Raw genomic sequence first — 13,501 nt, forward strand, 5'->3', positions numbered from 1 at the left:
TGCATTTGGGCTGATTACCAGCAGCATCTTCCTTGCTCCCAGGCTGCATTTGCTCTACCAGCCCTGGGGGAGCTGCAGTTGTGCCCACAGCACATAGAACGAGCGCTGCAGACAAGCCAACCAGTGTCACGAGGGCCGTGGTGAGGACCACACATAAAATAGTGACCCAGTTGCTCCTCACAACAACGGTCTGTGGCCTATATCATGGGACAATGACAATGGTCTTCTGGTGGTGAATTGGACGCTGCTACTCCAGCTCTCCACGTCCACAGCCTGCCTTGCTCTTGGAGGGTTGCCTCCTCTGCAGCCCAGGTTGTTTAGACAGTCCACATCACCTGTGGGAGGAACAGTAGGGCTCTTGCAGTGTGGTGCCAGTCTCTTTTTCCAGTGTCCCACCTCCTGCACAGTTCGGAGTGCCATGAGGGTTCCCATGGCGTCTGTCCAGCCCTTGAGCTGTTTGTGGTTGATGGACCCCCGTCTTTGCAGATGTTAAAATGGAAGGCATGGGTGGAATGGTTGGAAACTTAGTTTTCTGCTGTAGCTTTGGACAGTGACAGAAGGTGCCCCATGCTATTAAATTTGGGAGGTGGGAGCTGTCATCCATAAAATTACGAAGTCAGTGGTGGAAGCTGGCCCAGCCTGGTGAACAGCCTTTACAACGAAACTTTTACAACGCACTACCATTACGACGCAACTATTACAACGCATTGCGCTGGAGTGGCGCTCTAGGATAGGGAATAGGTTTAATGTACTATCCATCACCTTCCCTACTATCCACGGGGACTGGAGTTGGAATAGTAAATTAAAATATTCACTATCCAGCGCCCAAAAGCACTTTGCGTTGTAATGGTATGCGTTGTAAAACTGGCGATGTAAAGGTAGGCGTTGTAAAAGTAGGCGTTGTAACGTCATACATCCGGCCCAGCCTTCACATACAATACCCTGAAACAAGTCCTACAAGCACATTTTGATCCACTCGCAAATCAGTGGTTTATTTTACGTTCTTTTTGTCACTGCATCACGTGCATCATGAGCTGGCAGCATCTCTGGAAGGCTGTTTATTGAGAGGACCCAGATTAGTTATACCGGGATGTTTGCATTTGGTGATCTGGCCCATATAGCTCACCAAGGGGTAGTCAAAACGAAATCCAGACTTCGATGCAAGGTGTTGTTCCCTGACAAACATTAACCTTGGGACCTGGCTGATGCATCTACAGATTGGCAATCAGGTACTTGTCCACGCAGCAAGTTTCAGCTGCCGTTTCAAGTTAATCCTTGGAAGGTAAGTGCTGTTCGAGGGACAATGATCACGATAAGAAGGGGTGATGACACCATCACCAGGAATGTAGTGTTCTTCAAACGAAACATGTCGCAAGACCACATTTTGATGTTGATCATCAGTTTTCCGACGTGGAGAACACTGGAGGTGACAAAGACCTGTTGTCGGGTCCCATCGAAAATCCTACTACAATTCCCACTGGACGTTTATCCGAGGCAGATACTCGGCATCCGGTACATAGATCAAATAGTTCCCAGGAAGGTAGTGCTAAAACTGATTCAACTGAAGGTGTCTGTGGAGGAGCCTCCTCACAGGAGCTAGCTGGAGGAGCTAGAGGAGGGCAATCTGGTGGTTTGCAAATGGAAGTGGCTTGGTACCATCTCAGACTGCATCCTATTGGCTCTATCAGATTCAAGGACTTTGTACTGAACTGATCCAGACAGGCACGTGTCTGACCAACACCAGAAGCCTAGATCAGATGACGTGGTTTGCAGTCATGAATAGAAATCATGCTGTGTGATGTCTGTTGTTGTTTTGGTTTCGTTTCTAGTTTTGTTAGTGGTGTTCACTGTCCTTTGTTATGTCAGGGTTAACGAGCAATGTTATGTTGGGATATGGGTGTGGTCCCAACATGTGAAGTAAGGGAGGGATGTTTTAGGGTAAACCCCTAGCATGGGCACGGTTATGGGTTTGGCTGTCATGTGCAGGGGGCATGCTAATAAAAGGCAAGGGGCCCTGACCTAGTGGTTCGTTTAAGTGCCACGCCTGTATCTGGTCTACACCATTATTGTGGTGGTTCTAGGATGTAGCGCAGCGCTATTCAGATGCCCAGTCTGCAAGCCGAGGGCTCCAGACACCCAACACAGAGACTCTGTGTAAACTTGATTAGTTCTTGGGTTTTCAGGAGCAGCCGCATAACAAATTAACTGCACCAATTCTCTGGTACCAGAGCTGCACTGAATCTAGTCACCTGTTGGGTAGCTGTGTGGAAATGTGGTCCATTCCATTTTTTTTATTCCATTGAAAAATGAAAGGGGGAAATGGGAAATGACTGCAGAAATTGGGTGTTGTGTTCCCAATTCCAGTAGCAGGTCTCTGTTTGTGAGGGGACCCCCTAGGGTCAGACTCATCATCTTGTGGTAATTTCCCACCCCTGAACTACCAATGCCCATCAGTATGGGTAGTTTGGGTAGGATATTGGAGGTGTAATGGGCCCTGTGTCATTTACATGTGTCAATAAATACAGCTTTTTCTTGCAAATCAGTCATACTCTTAAAATATTAAAGAAAGCATTCCATACACCCTGACCCTCCATCTTCTGCCTTTTATCTTTAATGTGTGTTTGTTTTTCTTTCAAAGCCCGCTGCAATTTCCATTAGTTTCTTTGCCACTTTCTCTTTAAGGCATTCATTTTGATCATCACTTCTTGGTTGAGACCCCCAGCAGGCAGGGCCACTCCTAATGGACTCAAACATACACAAATCAATTAGCTAGCAGTCATCAGCCCTGCCAAGTGCCACGCATCAGGTGTTAGACTTTCTCATTTCAGTGTGGAGGGGGTCCGCATCACTGCACTGAAATGTGAAGTCACGCATATTAATTATTGTGCCTGACTGTCTGGCGCTGCGGCATGCTGCTTGGTAGACTTCTTGGGGTGGGCCGGCGGAGCTCGCAATGCTAAAATGTAACCGTGTAACTGGATGATTTAATCACTGCACACAGGCGGCGTGGCATAAGCACTGACTTGACCATTGGGTACCTCTGAGACATGACGAATGAGGCCAGTGAGTTCTGAGACTCACAGTTAAAGGGCTAGTGGGTCGCATTACAAAGGCTGCCGTCCTCCCTGTAGAGAGCCACCCGGGCTCTCTCACACAATGTATCTCTTTCCCCCACGCACGCACGCACAACCTCGGGGCGGGCTCGCCCCGCGGTATAAATAAACATGCGGAAGACCGCTCGAGGTCTTTCCGGCTAACTGGTCAACCGAGTCTGTGTCCCTCATTAATGTGTATTGCCCACGTGGTAGGCCTTACCTTGCCCCTCTACATTGGCGACGAGGCCGGTTTACTTCCCCACGTGTGCCTGGTTCCCCCTCCGTCCGAGACCCGCCCACGCGTCTCCCGTGAGGGAGCGCCTTCAGCCGGCGGGACTCGAGACTCGTGGGGTCGACGTGCGGCCTTGGAAGATCCTGCGGGTGAGTGACCGTCTGCCCCGCCTGCGCGGCCCCTGCCCTGCCGCCTCCTGCCTGCCAGCGCGGAGGAGGTACGCCTGCCGCCGCAGGCTCTCAGAAGTGGCCCGGAGACGCACCACGTGACGGCCGCCTGCAGCGGACCCGCCCTCCCTCCTGGAGAAGGCGCGCGTGCAGCGCCCTTGCTGCGGCGCGCGCTGAACACCGCGCCAGGCCTCTCACGCTCCACACCCGCCCTCGCTGCACACCGGACGCCTTCACAGCGATACAGGATCCGCTGCCTGCCTGATTACCTGTTGTGCACTAGACATTTGAGTGGAAGGGTCAGGGTGTGCCACGCGTCTGCAGCCAAACAAGCATTGGCAACTGCAGGGACTTTAACCTGCCACACGTCTGCAGCCAAACAAGCATTGGCAACTACATGTACTTTGGCCTGGTGCCTGCCACCTCTGAGGGTTCCAAGTAACCTGCGCTCATCACAGCCGTCTCCCTTTGCATCAGGCCTCACAGCGCCTCGACACGTGGCGCGACCTGCGCCTCAGCCCTGCGCCACACGCCGCCGCCACCCCGGAAAGCGCCAGAACGGCCTGAGTGACGCCACGCCATGAGCCAGAACGCGACAGGGGCGGCCCAAGACGGGGCTGGCCAGCCCCCCCAGCAGGCGATCCAGAAGCCGCCAGTCGTGCCCGCGGCGTTACCACCGGTTCAGGCCCTAGCAGGAGCACAGGCCCCAGTGGGACCTCCCATACCTGCGCCTCACGCACATCAGCACGCCGGCGCAGCGCCCATACCGCCGTTCAGCGAATCTGCGGACCCGGCGACGGCAGCTATCCGCTGGAAAGCATGGGTCGGACGCCTCAATCTATATTTCAAGGGCACTAGAGAAACAGATGGGACGGTGAAGAGGTCGCTCCTCATTCTATATGGTGGTCAAGAGATTTATGATCTGTTCGAGTCGCTCCCTAACACCGGGCCAGAGGATAACTATGATGCCGCTGTTGCGGCCCTCAACGCACATTTCGATCCTCAGCTCAACAATGACTTTGAAAAGTTCAAGTTCAAACGTGCCTGGCAGATGGACTCCGAGTCGGTCGACATGTACTACACTCGACTCCGACGACTTGCAAGCACATGTCCGTTCACCAACCCCGTGACGAAATCAGGGATCAGATCATTGTTGGATGCAAGTCGAAGTTACTGAGGAAGCTGATCCTCAGGCAACCAGGAATTACGCTCGACGAGATCCTCATCCTGGCTAGATCACATGAACTGTCCGATGCCCGTGCAGAGGAGATGAAGATAGCGCTGCGCACCCCGGTGATCGCCCCGCCTGCGGCGAGAGCCCCGGCCATCAAAGAAGAACAGGTGGATGCGATCCACAGACGATTCCCGCCCGCGAGGCCGCGAGGCGGCCCGCCACGAGGCAGTCAATGCGGGTATTGCGGAGACGATCACCCTGCCACAGCCACGTGTGGCGCCAAAGGCAAGACGTGCCTCAAGTGCGGACGTCTGAATCATTTTGCCGCCGTCTGCCGGGGAGGGAAGTTCCGATCAGCAGGCCCGCGCGCCAGGACTGTAACACAGCGAGTCCGACAGCTGTCACTCGACCAGGAGAGGCCCCCTCCTGACACCGAAGCACAAGACCGCCGGCCCAGGTACGAAGACGATGAAGACGACGAAGTGTATGTCATCTCCTATGTGAGCCGAGCATCCACGAAAAGAAGACCGCCTCCCATGTGTTCCGTCTCTGTTGATGGGACGAGTGTCAACGCGCTGATCGATACAGGAGCGTCCGTGAATGTCATGGACTCGGACCAGTACGAGCGGATGTCCCCGAAGCCGACATTGGCCCCGTCCGCGGCACGAATCTACACCTATGGAGGGACTGAACCTATGCCTCTTCGAGGGGTGATCCAAACCACCGTAGTCAACGGAGAGTACTCCACAGTAACCAAGTTTGAGCTGCCACACGGCAGAGGACCTGGGACTGGTATTCTTCGCCAACCAAGTGCACCAAGCACACGCAGACTTCATGTTGAAAGACTTCCCTGAGCTGTTCAAGGGCCTCGGCAAGCTCAAAGGAAAGAAGTTTAAACTGCACATCGACGCAACCGTCAAACCCGTTGCTCTCAGGCACCGGCGAGTGCCTTTCAACCTCAGGCCTCAAGTGGAGGAGGAACTGCGCAAGCTCGAAGAACTGGGGGTAATCGAGAAAGTGTCGGGCCCGACACCCTGGGTCTCCCCACTGGTGGTCGCCCCCAAGCCGAAGCAGCCTGGAGCCATTCGTCTGTGCGTGGACATGAGGCTCCCCAACACCGCTGTCAAGCGCGAGAGGCACATCACCCCTACTATGGACGACATCATAGCAGACCTCAACGGGGCGAAGTGGTTCTCAAAGCTGGACCTCAACTCAGGATATCACCAGCTCGAGTTAGAGCCAGCTAGCAGATACATCACTACTTTTTCGACGCACGTGGGGCTGCGTCGCTACACCCGGCTCAGTTTCGGTGTCTCATCGGCAGCCGAAGTTTTTCAAAACGCCATTCGCGAGGTGCTATCTGGCCTACGAGGGGTGATCAACCTGAGTGATGACATCCTTGTGTACTCCACAACCCTCGAAGAACACCATGCCAATTTGAGGGCGACCCTGCAAAGACTTGCCGACAGCGGCCTGACCTTACACCGAGCCAAGTGCGCATTCTATCAAGAGTCAGTGGATTTCTTTGGATACACATTTACGAGAGAAGGCCTGAAAGTTGATCCCAAGAAGGCGGAAGCCATCAAAGCAGCCAGCACCCCACGGAGTCAAACTGAAGTCCGCAGCTTCTTGGGCATGGCCACATACTGCGGCCGATTCATCCCGAACCTAGCTGCCATGGCGGAACCCCTCCGAGCCCTCACCCGTGCTGATCAGAAATGCGACTGGACTGCAGCCGCTAACAAAGCGTTCCAGACCATCAAGGCCAGTCTCTTGTACAATACAACCATGGCCTACTTCCAGCCACGCAGGCGGACTGAATTGATCGTCGACGCCAGTCCAGTAGGGTTAGGAGCCGTTCTGTTGCAAGAGCACGGGCCTGAAGAGTGGAAACCGGTTGCCTACGCCAGCAAGGCCCTGTCGGACACTGAGACCAGGTACGCCCAAATTGAAAGAGAAGCCCTAGCCATCAAATGGGCGTGCCAGCATTTTCATCTCTACCTCTGCGGGCAGGAATTCACGGTGGTCACAGACCACAAGCCTCTTCTGCCTCTCTTTGCGGGGACGTCACGACTGGCTCCCCCGCGCATCGAACGATGGGCTGTCCAGCTGCAGGGCTACAGGTTCAAAGTGGTGTTCAGGCCAGGAGCACACAACCCCGCCGACTACCTGTCGCGACATCCTGACGTCGTCCCGCCACAACCCCTCGCCGAGGACGGAGAAGAAGTGGAAGAAATCGTCCACATGGTCACGCAGGCCGCGTGCCCTGAGAACATGTCGCTCAAGGAAATCGGCGACGCCACGGCATCGGATGAGACTTTGGTGAAAGTCCGACAGGCCCTCGAGGGAAATCGCTGGGCCCATTTTCTCGACGGCGCCTCCTGCCTCCGACCGGAAGTGAGTCACGCCAGGCAACAGCTGTGGCAAGTACGTAGTGAACTGAGTGTCGGGGACGATGGAGTGGTGCTACGCGGACACCTCATTGTCATGCCCGAAGGTCTTCAACAACGAGCCCTGAGCCTAGCACACGTAGGACACCAAGGCATGGCTAAGACAAAGGCCCGCCTGAGGAGTAAGGTGTGGTTTCCAGCGATGGACAGCCAAGTGGAAGCGATGATACGGTCCTGCCATGCATGCACGATCACTGGCGGTGAGCCTGCCCCAGCACCTGTGCTCACTGAAGAAGCACCCCAGGCACCGTGGGCTCAACTCAGCATATACTTTGGCAGCTTCCCGGACGGACGGCACATGCTGGTGCTGGTTGATTCCTTCTCAAAGTTCCCAATCGTGGAGGTCATAGCGTCCACTGCATTCCCGCAGGTCAAGAAGGTCTTAAACCGCGTGTTCGCCACGATGGGGCTCCCCGAAGAAATCAAGTCCGATAACGGACCTCCCTTTCAAGGAAGAGAGTTCCAGGCATACCTGGAGGCTCTCCGGATCAGGCACAGAAAAATCACCCCGCTGTGGCCCCAAGCCAACGGGGAAGTGGAGAGGCTGATGCGAACATTAAATAGAGCCCTCAGGATAGCTGTAGACAATGGTGAGGACCCGGAAACTGCCCTGGACCAATTCCTCGGAGCCTACCGTCAGACGCCCCACTCAACGACTAAATGTGCCCCCTCACATGTACTGTTCAAACGAGCCCCAAGGGACGGCATCCCCACTGCGAGCACGTGGGTGCCGGAAGAGAGGGACGCCGAGGCCACACAGGCCCGAAGACAAGCTACGAACGTCAAAACAAGCGTGCACCGTCATGCCAAAGAGCCAGCCATCCGAGAAGGGGACGCGGTCATTGTCCAAGATCGCCACCCAGGGTGGAAGTTTCGAACTCCCTTTGAACCCGAAGTATGGATAGTGGAACGAATGCAAGGAACCATGATTACAGCAAAGAGAGACGGCCAAACTGTGACGAGAAATGTATCGTGTTTCAAGAAGGTGGCCGACACAGCCGCTGGACAGCTGAGAACGAGGAGGATGGAACCTGGAGACCCAGAAGAAATGGACCTTGACAGTCTTCCGAGTCCGGCACCTACCCCACCACGAGAAGACACTCCGCCACGGCCAATACCACCAGGCCCAGACATCGGGCGGAGTCAGCCAAGGGCTGAAGAAGCGAGTGAAGGTCCAGGGATAGCCCCGGCCGGGGTTGTCGAACTGCCATGGGCCAGGAGCCGCCGCTACAGTCTGAGGCCCAATCCGAGGCCGAGCCAGCGGCTGATGGACTTTGCCTGGTCATCCCCCTGAACATGAGTCTGAGAACGTGCTGGCTGAAAAGGACTAAAATAAAGGAGGGATGTAGAGAGCCACCCGGGCTCTCTCACACAATGTATCTCTTTCCCCCACGCACGCACGCACAACCTCGGGGCGGGCTCGCCCCGCGGTATAAATAAACATGCGGAAGACCGCTCGAGGTCTTTCCGGCTAACTGGTCAACCGAGTCTGTGTCCCTCATTAATGTGTATTGCCCACGTGGTAGGCCTTACCTTGCCCCTCTACACTCCCGTGGCACGAGCGGGCGCAAGTTGAAGTCAATCAGAATAGCGTGGCCTGGCTGCAGTTATGAGCTTGCGCCACTGCGGTAAATCCCGTCGGGATCAACGCTGTCTAGAAATGCAGCTCTCGCTTGCTGCGAGCGGACGTCGATGAAAATTAATCTGCATGTAAGCAAGTATGTTCTCGCCCCCTAGAGTGTGAGGGCCCTAAATTAAAATCATTCCGTTGAAAGTTGCTGGTATTAAGGCTCCAAATGTCGGGCTTCAGCTTGCCTTCTTCCTTTCACACATGACACACTTGCACTCGCAGCCGCACACTTAACTTCAGACACCACGACACCTCCCTCAGGCTAAGAATTAATCGGATGATGTAACATTTGACTGTGGTGGCCTAAACGCACTGACACGTCTTCTACTAATGCCACTGATTTTCCACATAATTGTCCAAGATGCATCATGCACATTAAAAAAAAATGCATTTCATTAACGGTCCGGATAGTCGTGAGCACGCAGCCTCACTCTACTACAGGTCTACATGAAAAACGAGTCCTTTACCCTGCTCCCCCTCTCCCCCCCCCCCCCCCACACACACGTCCAGGTTAGACTGAGTTATGGACTCATTTGGGTGGCACATGATTTGTGGGGAGGGAGTAGACAAAAACTCAGTCGCTAGTGCTTACTGCCGCAGTAGACCGCAGCACAGTCGATCCCTCCGCCTATTAGTTATAGCGCTGCGCATGACTGAGATGCGGTGGTCAGAGGGAGTAAAGTCTGACTTTTGTAGAAAGTCAAACCAATTAAACCCAGTTCATTCACCATATGTATGTAAAGCCAGCATCAGCCACATATCTGCACAGAGTGCAGCTTAGTACAAAAAATACCACACAATAGATTATGACCGGTTTGTCATTCGTGACAGCCTTTATCTACATATTTTGGTGTGAATCTTTTCTGGGTTTACCTCGTTGCATGCTGGGACATTATGCCCAGCTTTCCTAGGTTCCTTTAGCTTGCATAAAGGATCTGATGAAAATGAAACTGGAAGAACTACAAGCCCCCAAAAGGCCCTCCCTGGGAGTCAAATCCATTTCCTGTGCACAGTAATACACTATCCGAGCCTGATCAGTTCTTCCTAAGTGAAATGAAAATGAAATGAAATTGGGTATTTATAAAGCGCGCGGATACTCACGAAGAGTGAGCAGAACTGAGGGACACGACAGGGGGCATGGGATGGGTGCAGAGGAGCAACGCCTCAATCCTAGCCCCTGCTGGCAGGGAGAATTCCTGGGAGGGAGAGGACCTCAGGCAGGAAAGACCAGACAGCAGATGGCAGTCCAGAGGGTGAACAATAGGCAGCCCCCTGGGCCTCCAGTATACGCCTGACAGTGTCACTCTGTAACCCCTATACATTCAGTGTACACTTGCACTGGCTGTGGGAGTCCATGGACCTCTTTTGTACACCAATCAGGCACAGGCCTCCGTGATACTTCCCACAGAACCCACGGGAGGGCCATGATCCCCATGCAAACACCTTAACCTTCAGTACTCTATTGACATCCTGTATAACCTTTTTAGATGTCAGGATGCAACCTCTGTTACTTTTCTGTGCCCACTGCTCTTCTATATGAACCCTAATGTATTGATAATCTACGAGCCTCCTTTGTACACTGTACCTTGCAACCCCCCAAGCCTCCTGTAGTGTACACAGTTACACTGTGACTGGTCTCCTCAGTAAGCAACCCTCCTGTAGTGTACACAGTTACACTGTGACTGGTCTCCTCAGTAAGCGGTAGCTGGCTCTCCAAGGTCCCACAGTGCCCTTCCATTTCTGGTGGTTACAGCAGTTTTAAGATCTTCTTAGAGTTTCTCATTGCTCAAAAGGGTGTCATTTCTGATATTTATATGTTTCCCTATGTTTCCCTAATCTTCATTGCTTGATTTTGCTTCCAAGAAAGTGTCACTCATAGTCGTTGAATACCAGTCATAATTACACTGAAATTATGAAAATGTCAAACAGAGCAATCTGAAACCTTGGCAGCTATGAGTCATTCGTCCTCCTCTTGGAAACCTTTGTGAACTCACTATCAGGGCATGAGTCAGGGGTACGCACGAGTGGACGGCGTCCACCCAGTATTTTCACAGGGTGAATGCCGTCCACCCAGCCAAGAATTTGGGCCTCGCTGAATAATGTGCTGAACTCGTCCCGGTGTAATTTCCAAACACTGGGACACTTACAGCAGCGCCTGCACGTTGTTTGCTTTTCATCTGCTACAAGCAACAACGTGCAGGCGGGGACGGGGCTCTCTTATTTAAGACTCCTGTTGGGCCCATAACAAAGGCCAAAGTTGAAGGGTCATCAGGCCTCCTTTTGTTTAGTCGCTTGGCTGGGAGCAGTCAGGAGCCTCCCACCTGATCTAAATGAAGCAGAGGGGAAACAAAGGCTCACGCCTTGTTAGCACTTCACACATACTTAACCCCTTGTGTGCTCAGGACGGCCCGCGGCTGTCCTACGTCATGGTGGGCGTGTGCTCAGTACAGCCGGGGGCCGTCCGAACGCCGTGAATTCCCCAGCGCGGCGCAAATTCCCCGCCTGTGTGGAAGAATTAATTAGTGGGCGGAGTTCTGACGACCCCCGGCTGGCCTCAGCACACACCTACCGTGACGTAGGATGTCAGGGGCTGTCGTGAGCACGCAAGGGGTTACGCCCCCTAATTAAATCCCCACACCGCGGTAGAATTCGCGCCGGAGGGAAGGGGTTAAGAGAGGCAGCTTTTCACTTTGTTCAGTCCCTGTTTAGGAGCTATGCATGCACTGTAAGTATGTCAGATGTGTTGGTCTTTCCCAGTATTTACACAAAGCAAATTGCATTTATATAGAGCTTACTTCCCCTGAGGAGGCATTGAAATAATTTAAATACCACTATTTTTTTTTCTTGTAAAGCCCTACTCATCCCAATGCAGGGTGTCAGAGCGCTTTTCATCAATATGTGCATATTAAATGTACAATAAATGATATACGTTAAATGAATGTACAGGATATGTTACATAAATCTGGAGGATTGCAAGGTGTAGAAGTCACACATCATCTTCCATAGCTCACTGTGCTATTATCCTCGCAATGCGCTCAAACATACACATGGTAGACCTGCTAAACATATATGTGAGGGCTTTAGATCTGATGTCACTTCTTGTGATGCCACTTCCTGTAAAGTCGTGGCTTGTGATGCCACTTTCTATGATGTCAATTCCTGTGATGCCATGTGTGATGTCATGCGCCATGTTGTCATGCGCCGTAATGCCGCGTGCCGTGATGTCACTTGTATACTGTCTAACTAGGTTAGTCCCCCACTTCTTTTTTTAGGACTTTGTGACGAGGAGGACCCGGACTCGGGCCCTCCAGGCTTACCTTTACCTGTGTCCCCTCTTTTCGAACAGCACACCGACGCATGGAAGACGGCAGAAGACAGGTACAATCCCGCGCTGGATACTGAAGACCCATGTTACTTTAATTGGGCGGAGCTGGACCCTGAACCCGCCCACCTTACAGAGGTAAAACAACGCCCAAACCACACTCAGGTGTGTGACATACCCGGAGGGAGAGAAGGAGAGCGAGGCGAGAGGACGGATCGGAGTGGCGTACGGAAGAAGAGGAGCAGCGGACGAAGGCGGTGAGCGAGGAGGAGGCAGGAGACGGGAGGCAGAGGACGGGAGAGGAGACGAGCGAAGAACATCGGAGACGGGAGGAGGCGAGAGCGGAACAGCGGAGGACGGAGGAAGCAGAAGCGGAAGACAGCAAAGCCCAGACCAGCGGAGAAGAAGGGAGGCAGAACCGAGACAACTGTGACAAGCCGGGAGGCCAACGGGAAGGCGCATCGCCCAGCCACACTTCACACGAAGTGTGGCTAGAGCAGGTACGGTCACGGTTCACGGGTTGGGCGGGACGGAGGTGGGGCAAACCGCCCTAAAACGAAACACTCGATACTCTGTGCACCCCCCCCCCTTTTTGCACCATTTCGGCACTGCAAGCCTAAAGAGCACGTGTGTTCCCTCACTCCCCTACCCTAAACCACGTTCACTACTCCTGCCTAATATTGGTTTCTTTACCTTTCTGCTGCGGTGTTCCGGGTGAGAGCCGAGAGGGCGGAAGCAAGACCTACGACCCCCAGGAGGCACCGGGAAACACGGAGGATCGGAACGGCGAAACAAGCGGCGGAGGACACGGAAAACCCCCTCCCCTATTACCGAGTGCCTGTACAGAAGAGACGTCTGTACAAAATAATAAAACCCTCGTTACCCAAGACCCCTTTGTCAGTAAATCTGTTCGACGATCCACACGAAAGCCCACAGACTTATACCCTGCTCACAATATTGTATAAATGTGCACCCGAAAGAGGGGGTAAACCAGCGCGCGCACTTTTACAACTGCTTCTCAGAATCCAACTCTCTCGTTGCCTTCACACTCCTCTTTTGGTGATGATCTGGGCGCGCGGTTTGATGTTCTTTGTTTGAACTTCTTACTAAACTGTTTTCAGCTGCTGAGCTTTAATAAAAAACCTTTGAGGAATATGTTGCCTTAAAAAAAAGAAACTACGAAGCAAACAACATGAACTCCAAGGCCCTGCAACTCCCCCCCCCCCCCCCCCCCCCCTCGTTTTTCATTTCATCCTTTATGATATTGCGCCATGACTCGTCATTGTGTTGAAGTTCCACACATACAGCCTGTCATGTTTTTCTAATCATTCGCCCCTTGGCACGGTGGTTCCAATGTCGTGCATTCAGCACCTCGAGGCTGTTCCCACGCTACCCATTTCCCTTTTCATGTGGCTTAGCAGAGAAAGCCCT

General features: G+C 53.2%; 1 protein-coding gene across 2 annotated transcripts in view; it reads left to right on the forward strand.

The window, feature by feature from the left end:
• The window catches only part of GAB3 (GRB2 associated binding protein 3), a 489,597-nt gene that overhangs the window by 193,070 nt on the left and 283,026 nt on the right, over positions 1 to 13,501 (forward strand). The window lies entirely within an intron of this gene.

Source organism: Lissotriton helveticus, chromosome 4_1 (assembly GCF_964261635.1).
Source record: "Lissotriton helveticus chromosome 4_1, aLisHel1.1, whole genome shotgun sequence".
Taxonomy (NCBI): domain Eukaryota; kingdom Metazoa; phylum Chordata; class Amphibia; order Caudata; family Salamandridae; genus Lissotriton; species Lissotriton helveticus.